Source organism: Rhinopithecus roxellana, chromosome 15 (genome assembly GCF_007565055.1).
Source record: "Rhinopithecus roxellana isolate Shanxi Qingling chromosome 15, ASM756505v1, whole genome shotgun sequence".
In the NCBI taxonomy this organism is placed as follows: domain Eukaryota; kingdom Metazoa; phylum Chordata; class Mammalia; order Primates; family Cercopithecidae; genus Rhinopithecus; species Rhinopithecus roxellana.
Genome location: NC_044563.1, coordinates 93,128,841 through 93,143,664, shown reverse-complemented (window position 1 = coordinate 93,143,664; position 14,824 = coordinate 93,128,841). Strand labels below are relative to the sequence as shown.

At 40.3% G+C, this 14,824-nt stretch overlaps 1 pseudogene; it reads right to left on the bottom strand.

Annotated features, from left to right (window-relative positions):
- Positions 1-2,299: 2,299 nt before the first annotated feature.
- LOC115893692 lies at positions 2,300-2,418 on the bottom strand (annotated as a pseudogene).
- Between the last annotated feature and the right edge of the window lie 12,406 nt (positions 2,419-14,824).

Below are 14,824 nucleotides of genomic sequence, written 5' to 3'. Positions count from 1 at the left end.
TTTTGAGTTGTTCATAGTATTCCTATTATCCTTTTGGTGTCTGCCTGATCTGTGGTTATATTCTCTACTCATTCTTGATGTTAATATGTGTCTTCTATTTTTGTCATGCTAGAGATTTATCAATTTTATTAATCTTTTCAAAGAGAAAGCTCTATATTGTTGATTTTCTCTATTGTTTTCTGTTTTCAATTTCACTGATTTTTGCTTTTATCTTTATCAAGTCCTCCTTCTATTTGCATTGGGTTTACTTTGCTCTTCTTTTTCTATATTCTTGAGGTATGAGTTTAGATTATTATTATTATTATTTTTTGAGACGGAGTCTCGCTCTGTCACCCAGGCTGGAGTGCAGTGGCCAGATCTCAGCTCACTGCAAGCTCCGCCTCCCGGGTTCACGCCATTCTCCTGCCTCAGCCTCCCGAGTAGCTGGGACTACAGGCACCGCCACCTCGCCCGGCTAGTTTTTTGTATTTTTAGTAGAGACGGGGTTTCACCGTGTTAGCCAGGATGGGCTCGATCTCCTGACCTCGTGATCCACCCGTCTCGGCCTCCCAAAGTGCTGGGATTACAGGCTTGAGCCACCGCGCCCGGCCGAGTTTAGATTATTGATTTGAGACTTTTTCTCTTTTCTAATATGTTTATTTAAGGGCTATAAATTTTCCTTCCAGTACTGCTGGAAAATTTGTGACAAAAATTTGGATTTTGATATGTTTTTCTTATTTATTTACATGTTTTTTGTATTTCTTTGAGGCTGGCTCTTGACCCATGGATTGTTTAGAAGTATATTGTTTAGTTTCCAAGGGTTTGGAGATTTTCCTATTATCTTTCTGTGATGAATTTCAAGTTTGGCTCCATGCGGTCAGAGAATACACTCTGTATGATTCAATTTTTTAACAATTTGTTGAGGTTTGTTTTATGATCCAGAACATGGTCTATCTTGGTATGTGTTTCATAAGTATATACACACAAGAATATACAGAATGTATATTCTGCTGTTGTTGGGTGGAGTGTTGTATAAATAGCAATTAGATCCTGTTGATTGATGATGCATTGAGTTCTTCTATGTTCTTTTTGGATTTCTGTCTACTATGGATTTGTCTCTTCTTCCACTACTATCAGGTTTTACTTCACATATTTTATAATTCTGTAGTTTGGTACATACACACTTAGGACTGTCTTTTTATTTTATTTTATTTTATTTTTTTTGGTGGATTGGCCCTTTTACCACTACGTAATATCCCTCTCTGTCTCTGGTAATAATTATTGCTCTGAAGTTTCCTTTATCTCATATTAACATAACCACACCTGCTTTTTTTAGATTAAAGTTTACATGATATACCTTTGTTGCAGGCAGAATAATGACCCTAAATATGTTCACGTCCTAATTTTCAGAACCTGTGAATGTGTGACCTTATACAGCAAAAGAGACCTTGCAGGTGTGATTAAATTAAGAACTTTGAGATGAGGAGAGTATCTGGGTTATCCAGGTGGACTCAATGAATGTAATCACAAGATTCTTGAAAGTGGAAAAAGGAGGCAGAAGAGGAAGTCAGAGTGATGTGATCTAAGAAGGACTCACCTGCCATTGCTGGCTTTGAAGATGGAGAAAGGGAGTCATGAGCCAAAGAATGTGGATGACCTCTAGATAGAAAGTTGGGAAAGACAAGAAGACAAATTAAATTATCTCCAGAGTTTCCAGAAGTAAATGCAGCCCTGCCAACACCTTGACTCTAGCCTTTTAAGACCTGTATCAGATTTCTGACCTACAAAACTGTAGGATAACACATTTGTGTTCTTTCAAGCCATGAAGTTTGTAGCAATTTGTCATAGTAGCAATAGAAAACGAATACAACCTTTTCCATCCTTTTACTTTCAACCTACCTTATTATTGTCTTTGGAGTGAGTTTCTTATAGGTAGCACATAGTTGAGTCATGTTTTTTAATCCACTCTCTTAATTTTAATTTTAATTTTTTTTTCAATACACGATTCCAGTCTTGAAAAAACCTACTGACTGGGCATGGTGGCTCACGCTTGTAATTCAAAAGAGGTCAAGGCAGGTGGATAGCTTCAGCCTAGGAGTTCAAGACCAGCTTAGTGAGACCTAGTGTCTACAAAAAAAAAAAAGAAAGAAAAAAATCAGTCACGTGTGGTGGCAAGTGTCTGTAGTCCCAGCTACTTGGAAGGCTGAGGTGGGAGAACTGCTTGAGCCTGGGGGACAGAGGTTGCAGTGAGCTGCTGCACTCCAGCCTATGTGACAGAGTAAGGCCCTGTCTAAAAAACAAAACAAATAAAGAAACAAAAAACCTACAGCACCTGGTATTCCCAGGTGGTTTCCCATCCAAGTACTAATCAGGCCTGACCTTGCTTATCTTCGAAGATCGGACGAGATCAGGTGCATTCAGGGTGGTATGGCCATAGACTCTGTTTTTCAGTTGCTGTATTTAGACTATTACATTTAGTGTCATTGATATGTTAGAGCTTAAGTCTACCATTTTATGTTTTGTTTTCTGTTTGTTCACTCTTTCTTGTCTTTCTATTTTCTTTTCCTTGCCTTCCTGTGAGTTAGTTGGTCATTTCTTAGAATCCCATTTTGATTTACCATATTGTTTTTTAATGTGCCTCTTTGATAGCTCTTTAGTGTTTGGTCTAGGTATTACATTATATCTACGAAACTTATAACAGTCTATTGTTATTACTCACAATTTTTCCTGAAACTTTACACATTTTTGTTCTAGGTCCACTCTATGGCAGCCACTGTACCAGCTGCTAAGTTGTGAGGATGAATAAAGCACATTCACTGCATATAAAGAGCTTATAGTCTCATGGGAGGGTCAGATGCATTAAAAAAGTGTCCTTATAATATACATGCCAAAAGAGGAGTATTCATCTAAATCAGAGGTTGGCAAAGTTTTTTTTGTAAAGGGTCAGATAGTAAATAGTTTAGGCTTTGTGGGCCAAGTGATCTCTGTTACAACTATCCAACTCTGCCACTGTATTGTGAAAGCAGTCATAGACAATATGTAAATGAATGTTTGTGACTGTGTTCCAAAAAAACTTTATTTTCAAAAACAGGCTGCGGGCCAATTTGGTTCACTGGCTGCAGCTTGTTGACCACTGTTCTAGCTGTTTTATTTATTTACTTATTTAGAGACAGAGTCTCACTTTGTTGCCCGGGCTGGAGTGCAGTGGCGCAATCTCGGCTCACCGCAACCTCTGCCTCCCGGATTCAATCAATTCTCCTGCCTCAGCCTCTGGAGTAGCTGGGACTACAGGCACCCGCCACCACACCTGGCTAGTTTTTGTATTTTTAGTAGAGACAAAGTTTCACCATGTTGACAAGGCTAGTCTCGAACTCCTGACCCCGTGATTCACCTGCCTCAGCCTCCCGAAGTGCTGGGATTACAGGAATGAGCCACTGCGCCCAGCCTCTAGCTATTACTTTTATTTCCTCTTTTTGTTTTACTATGTAAAGTACAGTTGTTATGATAATTAAATGAGCTAATATTTGTAACATGCTCAGAACAAGTCCTGGCAGATATTAAGCTCTACATGAGGTTAGTCTTTAGCTGTTCCCTGTCTCACTCTCTATTCTATACACATAAGATGCCTGAGGCTTGATGTGGGTTATTTGGAGGATATGCTTGAAGGCTAATAGTGGCCAAGGTTGATGCGTTTGCTCATTACTTAGGTAGGTCGCTTCAACAGCATCCTTCATAAGTTTACCAGGTTTGTTTTGACCACGAGCTCCCATGAATCTTTGAGCATCAATCTGCTTCCCTCCTCCCCAGAGAGTAATGAGGTACGGGAAGCTGAATTTCTTCTGGAGTTAGATGATCTGGCCTAATCCCTGCCTCTGCCCATTTAATTTCACCTCTGAACCTATAGTGTCCTCACATATAAAATGGGAATGATGCTCTACCCTCACAGGATAAGTGTAGAAATTAAACAAGATGATGCATATGAAAAGTACTTTGCGAACCATAAAGTACTTTGTAACTGCTAGTAATTGTTAACATTATTTGGATGTAAGAACTCTAATTCATTCATTCCTGGGTTCTTTTCCTACAAGTTCTCAGCCTCTGTAGCAGGAAGGGTAGCACTTACACAGGCACTAAAGACCCAATGCCCAGTTATACCCAGGGAGAAAGGAGATTGTTATTTATATAATTAGTAGTTAAAAATCAGATTATTTCTGTATGCCTTTGTTCTACTAAATGATACCTCTGTGGCTTTCCAAACTTTACGTGTGCCGTGTAGTCAAAGGGGAAACAATTGACCTTTCTCTTGTTGAAGTGTGTTTATACAATTGCCTGCTAAGTAGGAGTTAGCAGTTGAAATAAAGCACATTGCAGTGAGGCTAAAAGGCTACACGTTAGCAGAGCTACTGATTCTTGTAGCCTGGGACCCAGAAAGGAATTCAATTCAATGCAATTTAACCTGATTCAATAAACTGAGGTTTGCTATTTGCTGGACATTGTACCAGGCACAATGGATACAGAAATGACTGTAACACAGCCTCTGCCCTCCTGGAGTGCATAGCTCCATGAGGGAGACAGACAGAAACTCCAAGTTATGGAGTAGGAGGAGCTAGGCTGGAAGAAATCCTAAAGGGGAGAAAATAAACGTTTCTTCTTCATGAGCTTGTTCTCACTTCAGGCACAAGGGAGTGAGGTAGACAATGTGATTTCAGATAGAGTTAGGTGCTCTGAGGGGGAAAAAAGAGGATAAGAGAATGCCTGGGGATAGAAGGAACACCCCCATTTCCCTTTTCCTGGAGGGACACTTTAAACCTGTTTAATTCTTTAGAAATTTACTTATCTCTAAAAAACTTTTATAATGTTACTTCCTATTTTTTTGGTTTAGATGTTATATGTTTACTTCCCACTAGGGAAGATAAGGATTTAGCTCTGTTTTTAATTTTAGTTTTTGAGATCTTACTTTTACGTGTAAAATTAAAATCTAATGAAACCCACCGTTTTATGGTAACTTAGAGTAGCCCTTGCACCAGTGGCTGCTGTCCACCTGTTCCGCCTCATCTGGTACTGCATTTCCCACTGCTCTTTGGCCATGTTGGCCTCCTCTCGTTTTTTTTAAAAATTTGTTTGTTTTTGTTTTTGAGACAGAGTCTCACTCTGTTGCCCAGGCTGGAGTGTAATGGCGCGATCTCAGCTCACTGCAACTTCTGCCTCTAGGGTTCAAACGATTCTCGTGCCTTAGCCTCCCAAGTAGCTGGGACTACAGGTGCCTACCACCACGCCCAGCTAATTTTTGTATTTTGAATAGAGATGGGGTTTCTCCATGTTGGCCAGGCTGCTCTTAAACTACTGAACTCAGGTTATCCCCCTGCCTCGGCCTCCCAAAATCCTGGGATTATAGGCGTGAGCCACCACTGCCTAGCCAATGCTATTGTAATTAACTATTTTATTTTATTTTTCTTAAGTTTCACATTCATTGTTAAAAAGAAGAAAATTATAGAAATACCCATAATAGCTTAAGTTTGTAGAGTTTCCCTTCCCTGTTCCCAGCTATCTTATGTGAAATGGACGCAGGAAGAGCCACATGTATTTTAGGCACACGCAACCTAGTCCTAGCACGTAGGAAGCACACAGCGAAAATTTGTAACATTAAAAAATAAAAAGTTTTGTTATGGTGACCACAGAAATTATAGCCACAAATCCCAGGCAAAGATTGAGAAAAGAGAACAGACATCTAGGAGATTTTGGCTTTTGACAACTAACCAAAGAAATTCAAAGTTTCTCTTCTACCAAGAGGGCAGACAATGTTTTGAAGTGTTTGTAGGTGGTTCAGGAACTCAGAGAAGTCAGCAATTCAGAGAGAGGCTGCGGTCCTACCCAGAATGAGAGAAGCCAGGCAACTGGGCAGCTTGGAATCTCTCACTTGCTAGTTTGGGCTTTGTTCCAAAAAAACTCCCAGTTCTTCTGAAGATCTGCTTGCACTCTCTTTGTCCCAGTGGCTGAGTCATGGCCTTGAGAAGGCCCTAGATATTCAGAAAGCCTCCAGAAGGCCCCAGTTCCATTTTACATTTATGGAGTGCTTCCTGCATGTAAAGCCTTATATCAGGCCACAAGAGAAATTGAGGTCAAGTAGAAATATCAGTGGGCAGACTGAGCAAGGTTCTAGCCCTTCCTTTATCCTTGTGTTCTTGTTCAAATTATTCTCTGAACCTTGGTTTCTAATGATGTAAATCAAGAATATTTTTACTGCTTGTACAGTAGATCACATTGTGTTCTGTATAGATGGTACCTCCTAAAATACATGACTTCAGTGATCTTAGGTTTGTGCATGGACCCAGGTGGAATATGGATTCCTTATGCTTATGACCAGAATTGGAAGGCCAAGATGTGCCCGTTTCAGAGAATAACACAATGATTGCTCAGATCATCCATTCCTCACAGAAGCTTCTTTTTCTTCTCCCTGTCCAGCTTTATTAAGGCATAATAGATAAATTAAAATTTTATATATATGTATGGTGTACAACTCGATGTTTTGGTATATGTACACATTGTGAAATGATTAGATCCAGTGAATTAGTATGCCCTTGCCTCACATGCTTATCATTTTTTTGTGGTGAGAACATTTAAAATCTACTTTGTTAGCAATTTTTAAGTATACATCAGCCCATTATTAATTGTAGTCACCACACTGCACAATAGATATCCAGAACTTATTCATCCTGCATAACTGACATTTTGTACCCTTGAACAAATGGCTCCCTAGAAGCTTCTTAAGACTCAAGCCCATGACAATCACTGGCTTCCTTTGTAGATCTCTTGCTCTGGTAACCCTAAGGATGCCTACAGCTGGTGTTTTGTCAACCACAGGGCATGGTGAGCCGTGGTTGATTCCAAAACCTTGTGTAAAATTTCTTAGCACTGAGGTCCAGGGCTCTGGTGTCTCTGCACTATTTCTCTGATCTGCCCACTTCTTGCTTCGACTGACCTTTAAAAGAGGCTCTCCAAGGTGGACTTTCTTCTGCAGAGGCCACTGAAGCTCTTCCCTTTCAATCAGACCCTTCCTAGCACAGATGAAAACTCAACTCCTCCAAAGAGCACGAGGAAAAGTCACCTAAAGTGATAGCCCTGCTCAGATGTGTAAAGTTTACGTGTTAGTCATATTGGGTTTACAAAAGCAAGCATACCTACTCTGGAAGAAGGAAACTGGAGGACCTGCTGCACCTTTTACCTGAGATAAATAGCTGGGAGATGTTGCAACAACCCTGAACTCCTTCTGGGAAAGGGTGCGCTGTTTATCTTTGGAGTCAGCCAGCATGGTGGTGAATGCTAAGGCTGCAAGCTCCACACCCTTTTTGCATTGCTTCCGTCTAACATGCAGCCTCTCGCTGTCAGGTCCCAGCCTGCAGTGCCACAGTGGGCTGCTGGACAGGAGAAATGGTACTTTTCATGTGGTCAGCATGGGCTTCCATCCAGCAGGACAACACTGTGTGTCCTTTGAGGCTTGATTTCTTTAGTTTTTGGAGCTAAGCCAAATGGCAGTGCCAGGGAGAAGGCACTGCCCTATAATGTGTGGATGCTCTTGTCAGTCAAGGCTAAAAAGACTCCAGCTAGGACATTTCTGGTGAAAGGTGCTTTTCAGCCCTGGGGCATTTGCATTCTGAGTGAGGGCCCAGCCCGATAGAAGAGGACCTCCCTGTGCAGTAGGAGCAAAGTCTCACTCAGAATAAAATCTATGGGAGGTAGGGGGTAGAAAAAGGGGTGAGACAGAGGAAAATCCTAGTTGTGGCTATTCTGGCCCCATTCAGAAATGGCTCACCCATTGAGGGGGACACTTTCCTGGAATTCCTTCTTTTCAGACTTGAAGGTATGAAAAACTATGAAAAAAAAAAAAAAAGGAGGAAAAAGAAAAAAATGAAACAAAGGAAAACAGTACTTTTAGGCATTCTCCTCTTTGGGAAGTTGGCACTAGTCACACACACTAACTAGAAATCTCTGTTTACATCGTGCAGACACAATGGGCTGAAAGTGAACCAAGCAGCGAGGTCTCTGTGTATGTGTCTCTCTGTCTCTGTCTCTGTGTCTCTTACACTGTCTCTCTCTCTCTGCTTCTTTGTATCTCTTTCTGTGTTTCTCTATCTCTCTGTGTCTCTGTCACTGTTTCTCTTTCTTTTCTCTGTCTGTTTCCCTGTCTCTGTGTCTCTGTCCCCCTCCCTTTTCATATGTGTGTGTGGGTTCCAATGGACCAATAGCCAGTTCTCTTTTGTTTTGATTTTATTTTAGTAAAAAGAAAAGAAAGTCCCTGATAAATAAACCTGAATTAATGGGAATTGTCTTATCTATTCCTGAATGCAGTCTTCAGGACCAGACAGAAATGGATTCAAATTATGCTTGGCAGTTTCATGACTTTAGCTAATTCATATAATCTCCCTGAATACCAGGTGAGAATTCGTCACCTATAAAATTAGACTATCAAGCCTGGTTCATGGTTGAGTGGTGTGATTAGATGAGGTAACTGTGTAAAGCCCCTTAGCTCAGTGGGGGATGTGTGGAAGTGAGGCTGGAGGAAGAGATCAATATTGGCTGGGGCTGGCAGCTTTGGAAGCCGTAGGAAGTGTCTTTTTTTTATCCCCAAAGCAAAGCGAAATCAGCAAAGGTTTTAAATAAGCTAGTGAGGGGTGGTTGTGATGTGGAGAAGGCATTGTTGAGGGTGGAAAGGGCCAAGACCAGGGGTGGGAGGACCCATTAGGAATTATTGCAGTGGTCCAAGTGACTTGACATTCTAGGGGCTTTGATTTTGGTTTCTTGGCTTTTGGCAATGCACCTGCTCCTAACTCTGTGAAAAGCTTTGACCTTCAGGTTCCTAATCTTTGACCCGCCCTATTACTAAGCTTACTCCCTGGATTAAATGAAGCTTTGGTTCAGTTTTGTTAATTCAATATTTATTAAGTACCTATCATGTGCTAAGAACTCTGCTGGCTGAATATAGAGTTTAATGCAGAAACAGTAAATAGGTTTCAACTACTCACTGGTAGAGTCTGTACTGAAAGGATTAAGAGGGCCAGGATTGATTAGCCATGTTTGCTGTGGGTGAGGAGAGTGATGGCAGCATGTTTGTCACACATTTGCCATCTCTGATCCAGTGACTCCCACCTCCTATATTCCACCCTCGCTTGATCCTTGCTCTCCTCAGACCATCTTCTTATCTTCACACAGTTCCCATGAAGCCGGACACAATAGCAAGCCTTGTCGTTGCTGCTTGCCTAGGAAATATTGGAAAAGAGACATTCTTTCAGCATGGAGACTGCTAAACCAGCAGTGTGTTAGCTGACGAGGGCATCCACGTGGAGAGCACATGCCAGGCAATGAACAGAGAGGAAAACAGAGTTAAGAGATACAGAGGCTGAATAGGAGTGACCATCCAGGCCTGGAGCCAGTAACGCCAGAAGCTGTCATCATGGGAGAGGTATGGATGTTTGCCCACAAATGGGTGAATTGTGTGTCCTGGAAGGGCTTGAAACTTCACTTGATAGATGCTCTCATCATGGTAGAGACATGGATGTGTGCCCACAAATGGGATGAATTGTGTGTCCTGGAATGGCTTGAAACTTTACTCAGGAGCAGCCACATATAGAGAATGGAGCAACGGCAGGGTAAGGCGGCGAGCTGAGTAAACAAATGGCAACTAAGGTGGACTTATGAACATGTGAATGTTTCTTGGTAGATTTTCAGAAGAAGTTAGGAAAGGGAAACCACATAGACTAAACTTTCTATCACACCAGAAGAATGCTTGAATTATTGCTTTTTGGAATAGGAAAGAGAAGAATGAAATATAATTATAGTTTGGGACAGCTAAAAGTGGGTGGGCCTCCCCCATGCTCTTCTTTTCCATTCATAGGGCTGGAAGTAAAGGGCTTTGGGAAGGCCAAGTTATAAGGGAGAAGCCTTCTGGGTTCCTGAGCCAGCCTCTTTGAGAAGGAGATCTGCTTGGAAGAGTCACCCAACCCATATAATACTCTGATGAGAAAATAACTTCAGGTGCTGTACCTACTGAGTGTTTGAGGTCACAGTCTCACAGGCTATTGCAGCCTATTCTACAATGGCCAGAAAGGGCTAAAATTTCCAGAACCCCAGGGTTTAGAATGGATTATTTATATACTGCCCATTAAAAACTCTCTACCACTTATTTGTTCACACAATGCTCCTTTTAGCAATAATGTAATTAAGCTAGGCCATGATTTGATGAGATGAAGACTTTCATTATTGCTTACATTATAAATTGCTGGAAGGTTTTGGAAAGCAATTTGGCAATATTTATCAATTGTCTTATAATATTCATACTCATTGTGCTAGTCATTCTACTTCTAGCAATCTAGCCTAAGGAAAGAATGAGAAATGTGAGAAATGTGTGTAAAGAATAACGTACACAGACATTTATGACCATCATTGAAACGAAATACCTTTTTATCAGTATCAGAATGGTAGGAAATTATAGTACCTGCAAAAAATACAATATTATGTGTCATTTCCATTTGTGTTTATGAAGACATTCTAATGGCATTATGTGTCATTTCCATTTGTGTTTATGAAGACATTCTACAGCATTTAGATTGTAATGTCAGTGAGATATCAGGAAACAGAACTATACAAAGCCCTACTTACTCTATGTATAAGAAATTCCTATTTATAGGAAAAATAGAAGAAATACAATTTAACAATTAACAGTGTTTTTTTTCTTACTGATAGGATTATATGAGATTTTTATATTCTTCTGTATACGTTCCTGTATTTTCCAGTTTTAAAAAATGTTCATTTTTTTATAGTGAAGGAAAAGATGACAAAAAGCTTTATTTTAAAGTGTTATGCCCAGGTTGAGGCTGTCATGGGGTTCTCAAAGCACTTTCTGCAATATATTCAAGAGATGATTTTTACCCAGTCTCTAAATGTAGCCCTTCTCTGATGGTCAGTAAATGCTTAATCAGAAAAACTTCCAGGCTTTTATTGCTGGTCAAGCGTCTGAGCATGTAATAAAGGGAGTAATCAGAGTATGATTTCTGCAAGGTGGAGAGACTTTTGCAAATAGTGCTCACTTGCACCTAACCTCTGATCTTCCCTGTGAAAACAAGACACAGGGAGACGAGGGAGTGCTCAGATGAAAGTTGGTATGGGATGGGTTGAGATGGGCGAAGAATAAGAGCAAGAAGGGAAAAGCACAAGAAAGAGCATACAGGCAACACATCTTGAAGGAGAAAAATATGTGCACTTCTAGCATTGCATAGGTGTCCTTAAGGAATTTGCAACAGGACAATCAGTGTTACTGAATTACAGATAAAAGATACCTGAATAATTGCAGGCGACAAGAATGAGAGTTCCCTATAAGGAGTACAAAAGCCCTGATATCTAGAGGTATGTGTTCTAACGTAATGGACCCAGATTAGCATTACCTAATAACAATAATAATGGTAATCACAATAATAGTACAAAATGAGATGAGCATCCGCATAGAACCAGACAACATATTTCCTCTACCCTGAAGAAGAGGAATCAGATATTAATATAGCATCAGCGTTGTATTGCTTTTAGCATTTGTTTTCATGTTCCACTGTGGCCCAAGAAATATAAATGAGAATGTCTGATGAAGAAAAAAATTGGTTATGGGCCTTCCCTGTAGTTAACATCCTTAGAATAGCATAGTGCGTTGGAGGAGTAGGCAAAGTGCATAGAGTCAACGGCTTCATCTATGCCTCATTAATTCATTAATTCATTCACCCACTCATTTGGCCCCTGTGTGCTGAGAATCTCCTGAAATGTGCTAGGCACTGGAGACACAGAGATGAATCCATCCTGTTTTCAATGAGCAAAGGATCTAAAGGAGAAACAACCATGCAAATAAACTATTATACAGTGTGGGAAGTGCTGTAATTTTAAGTGCTCAAAGTGTAGAGTGCGCACACCCTAGAGTTTTTCAGGTCAAAGGAGGAGAAAGGGAGTTCCAGGCAGTGGCAGGAAGCATGCCATGCAAAGCCAGAGAGGTGAAGGGCAGAACATGTCTGGGAACCGAAAGATATTTGATGTGGTTGGAGTTTACATGTGGAGAATGACAGCCTGTGACTCTGAAGCTGGACTGAGAATGGCCTACATGCCACGGTAGTTCTTAACCTTGGTTGAACATTGGTGGGGCAGTTTCTAAAATATTTATGTTTGAGTCCTACCTAGAGATTCTGATTGAATTGATCTGGCAAGTGGCTTGGACAATAGGACCTTAAAAGCTCCCCAGGGGAATCTAATGTGCAGCCAGCGCTGAGAACCATTGCTTAAGGAGATGGAAAAATCATTGAATTATTTAATCAATTTACGTTTTCATAATATTACTTTGGCAGTACTATGGAGGTCGGAGACTGGTGGCAGGGAGGCAAGTGAGAGAGTAAGTACAAATGTCCAGATGAGAGAGGATGAAGGCTTTAAATAAGACATTGGCAATGAGGAAGGAAGGGAGGAACAAGATATAAGAGATCTGAGTGGATAGAATTGATACAATGGAATGGGAGGGAGGAGAAAGAACAAAAGCAGATATTCAGATTTCTTGAGTAAATACTGGTGTCATCATTGAAATGTGAAGCATAGGTGAAGAATAGGGTTGGTACATGATTAAGTGTTTGGAAGCAGGGGCAGAGATAAGTTCAATTCATCTCTTGCTGAGTTGGAGGTGGCCACGTAATCCTTTCCATCTTTCAAGGTCTCGCCGTCACTTTATAGGCTTTTCCAGCTGCATGGAGAATGAGGATCGGATTGTTCAATATCCATGCCAATCTTCTCAACGCTTTCTGACAATGCAGAGGCTGAAAGGGAAAGTCTGCATTTGCCAGACCCAGTACAGCTAGAGCTCTGCATGAGATTTAGGCTCTGCCAGTCAGACATACCCACATGAGATGCAAAAGACAGAAGTGAAACATGGCGAGATGGAAGCTACACTTCATCTGTTTCAGGTGGCAAGCATGCTCATGCAGGCCTTTGGAGCTGGACTTTTGTTTGTTTGTCTGGTTGGTTGGTTTTGTTTTCCTTTTTTTTTTTTTTTTTTTTTTTTTTTTTTTTGCAATTGAACAGAGGTTACACTGCCCTTCTCTTACTTTACAAAGGAAAGAGGGCACCTATCATCCATCCCAATTTTATTATAGGGTTTTGCCCCAGAGTGAAAAATCCTCCTGAGTTCCAAAGAAGGGGACAATTTCAAATATTAGTATTTATGAAACCTCCTTTGATTTGTTACTGGGCTTTATATCTTCTCCTGCCTAGTACATATTTTCATTAAGATAAAAGTGTGGCTTTTAGGGAGGTGTGGCTTTATACATAGGGATGTTATAAATTCAGATGTATTTATAGAGTGTTACAGGAGGGAGGAGTGACACTTTTCACTTAACCACCTCTCTGGAGCAAATATTGTCAAGGAATGCCTTACTTCTGACAGCAAAACCTGTTAGAATACAACAGAAAGTGCAGGTGAGAAGTAATAGAAGCAGCTGGGCCTGTCTCCTTTCTAACCAATACACACAGGGCAAGGCTCCAGTCTCTCTCTGTCTCCCTCCTGTAGATTTAGAATGCTCAACATTCATAAAAATCATGCTGAGAAATACTCATTTCCTAGGAAGTGTGCTCTCTGCATTTTCTTTATTTTCTGCAAAGAGAAAGAGCTTGGAGATAACTCTCATTCATGTGGTCTTGGTCCATGTCTCATTTGCATGTTCTGTATTTCAAGGAAAAGGAGGTGATAAGTTTCATGTTTAACTTAAAAAACAGACAAATGTTACCTTTTTTAAAGTAAAAATAACACATAAGAGGTGAGAAGTGTTTTATATTATTGTGAACACTTATCTAGACTCCTTTTTGTTTGCTTTTACCAAAAGATTATCAGATAAATTTGACACCTATTTCACTGGAAATAAAAATAAATAAAACCTTCAATGTATAGTCTTAGTTTTGCTGCAGAAAAGAATATTGAGTAATGAGTTTCTTAAAAAGTAGGTTAAAATGATATATTAGGTTAAAATACAGTATGTGGAATGAAATGAAAGTCAGACTTTAAGAAGAGCAAGCAGATGTTAAATGTTAGTCAGCTAACATAGATTTGCATACATACAGTACTTCATAAAACTATGGTGGGAATTGAGGTGTAGAATATTTATATCCCACTGGATACATTTACAATAACCATATGTCAGTTTAATTTTAAAAATTAATATGGACAATGTACCATAAATTACATGATTTGCAGCTACTTAATGATGAAATATTTTAGATGTCAACTTAAAAATGTGCATATACATATAGGCTTTCAAAATTCTTTTAGAAAGTATGACAGTAAAAGAAAAATGTGAAGACCGTGTATACAAGGACAAGTCTACGGAACTTCTTGACAACTTCAACCCACTCCTCCTTCCACCCCACTGCCCCTGGAGAGAAGAGTCTGGGTGGGATCAGAGAATGCAAATTAACTTTAACATTAGCCTGAGAAAAATGCCACTGGAAGCACCAGCCTGCTGTGAGGACCATTATTCTGATGCATCCCACACTAACACAAAAGGAGAGACTCCAGGTCCTTGGCTGTTTGCATGATTCATGCCTACAGTCCCCTCTCTCAGGCTAATCCAGACTTGACAAAAAATGAAAAGTGTGGGCATGTCTTGTGCTGGTATGTCTCACACACGTCACTACACCATTTACACACTGCTGATTTTACAGCCATTTACAACTATCAGGTACAAGCAGGAACATGCTAGTCTGTGTATTAATTGCTATTTGGATAAGTGTTATGGGTTTATGAATAGCTGCATATGATGGAGAAAATGAAAAATGGGTC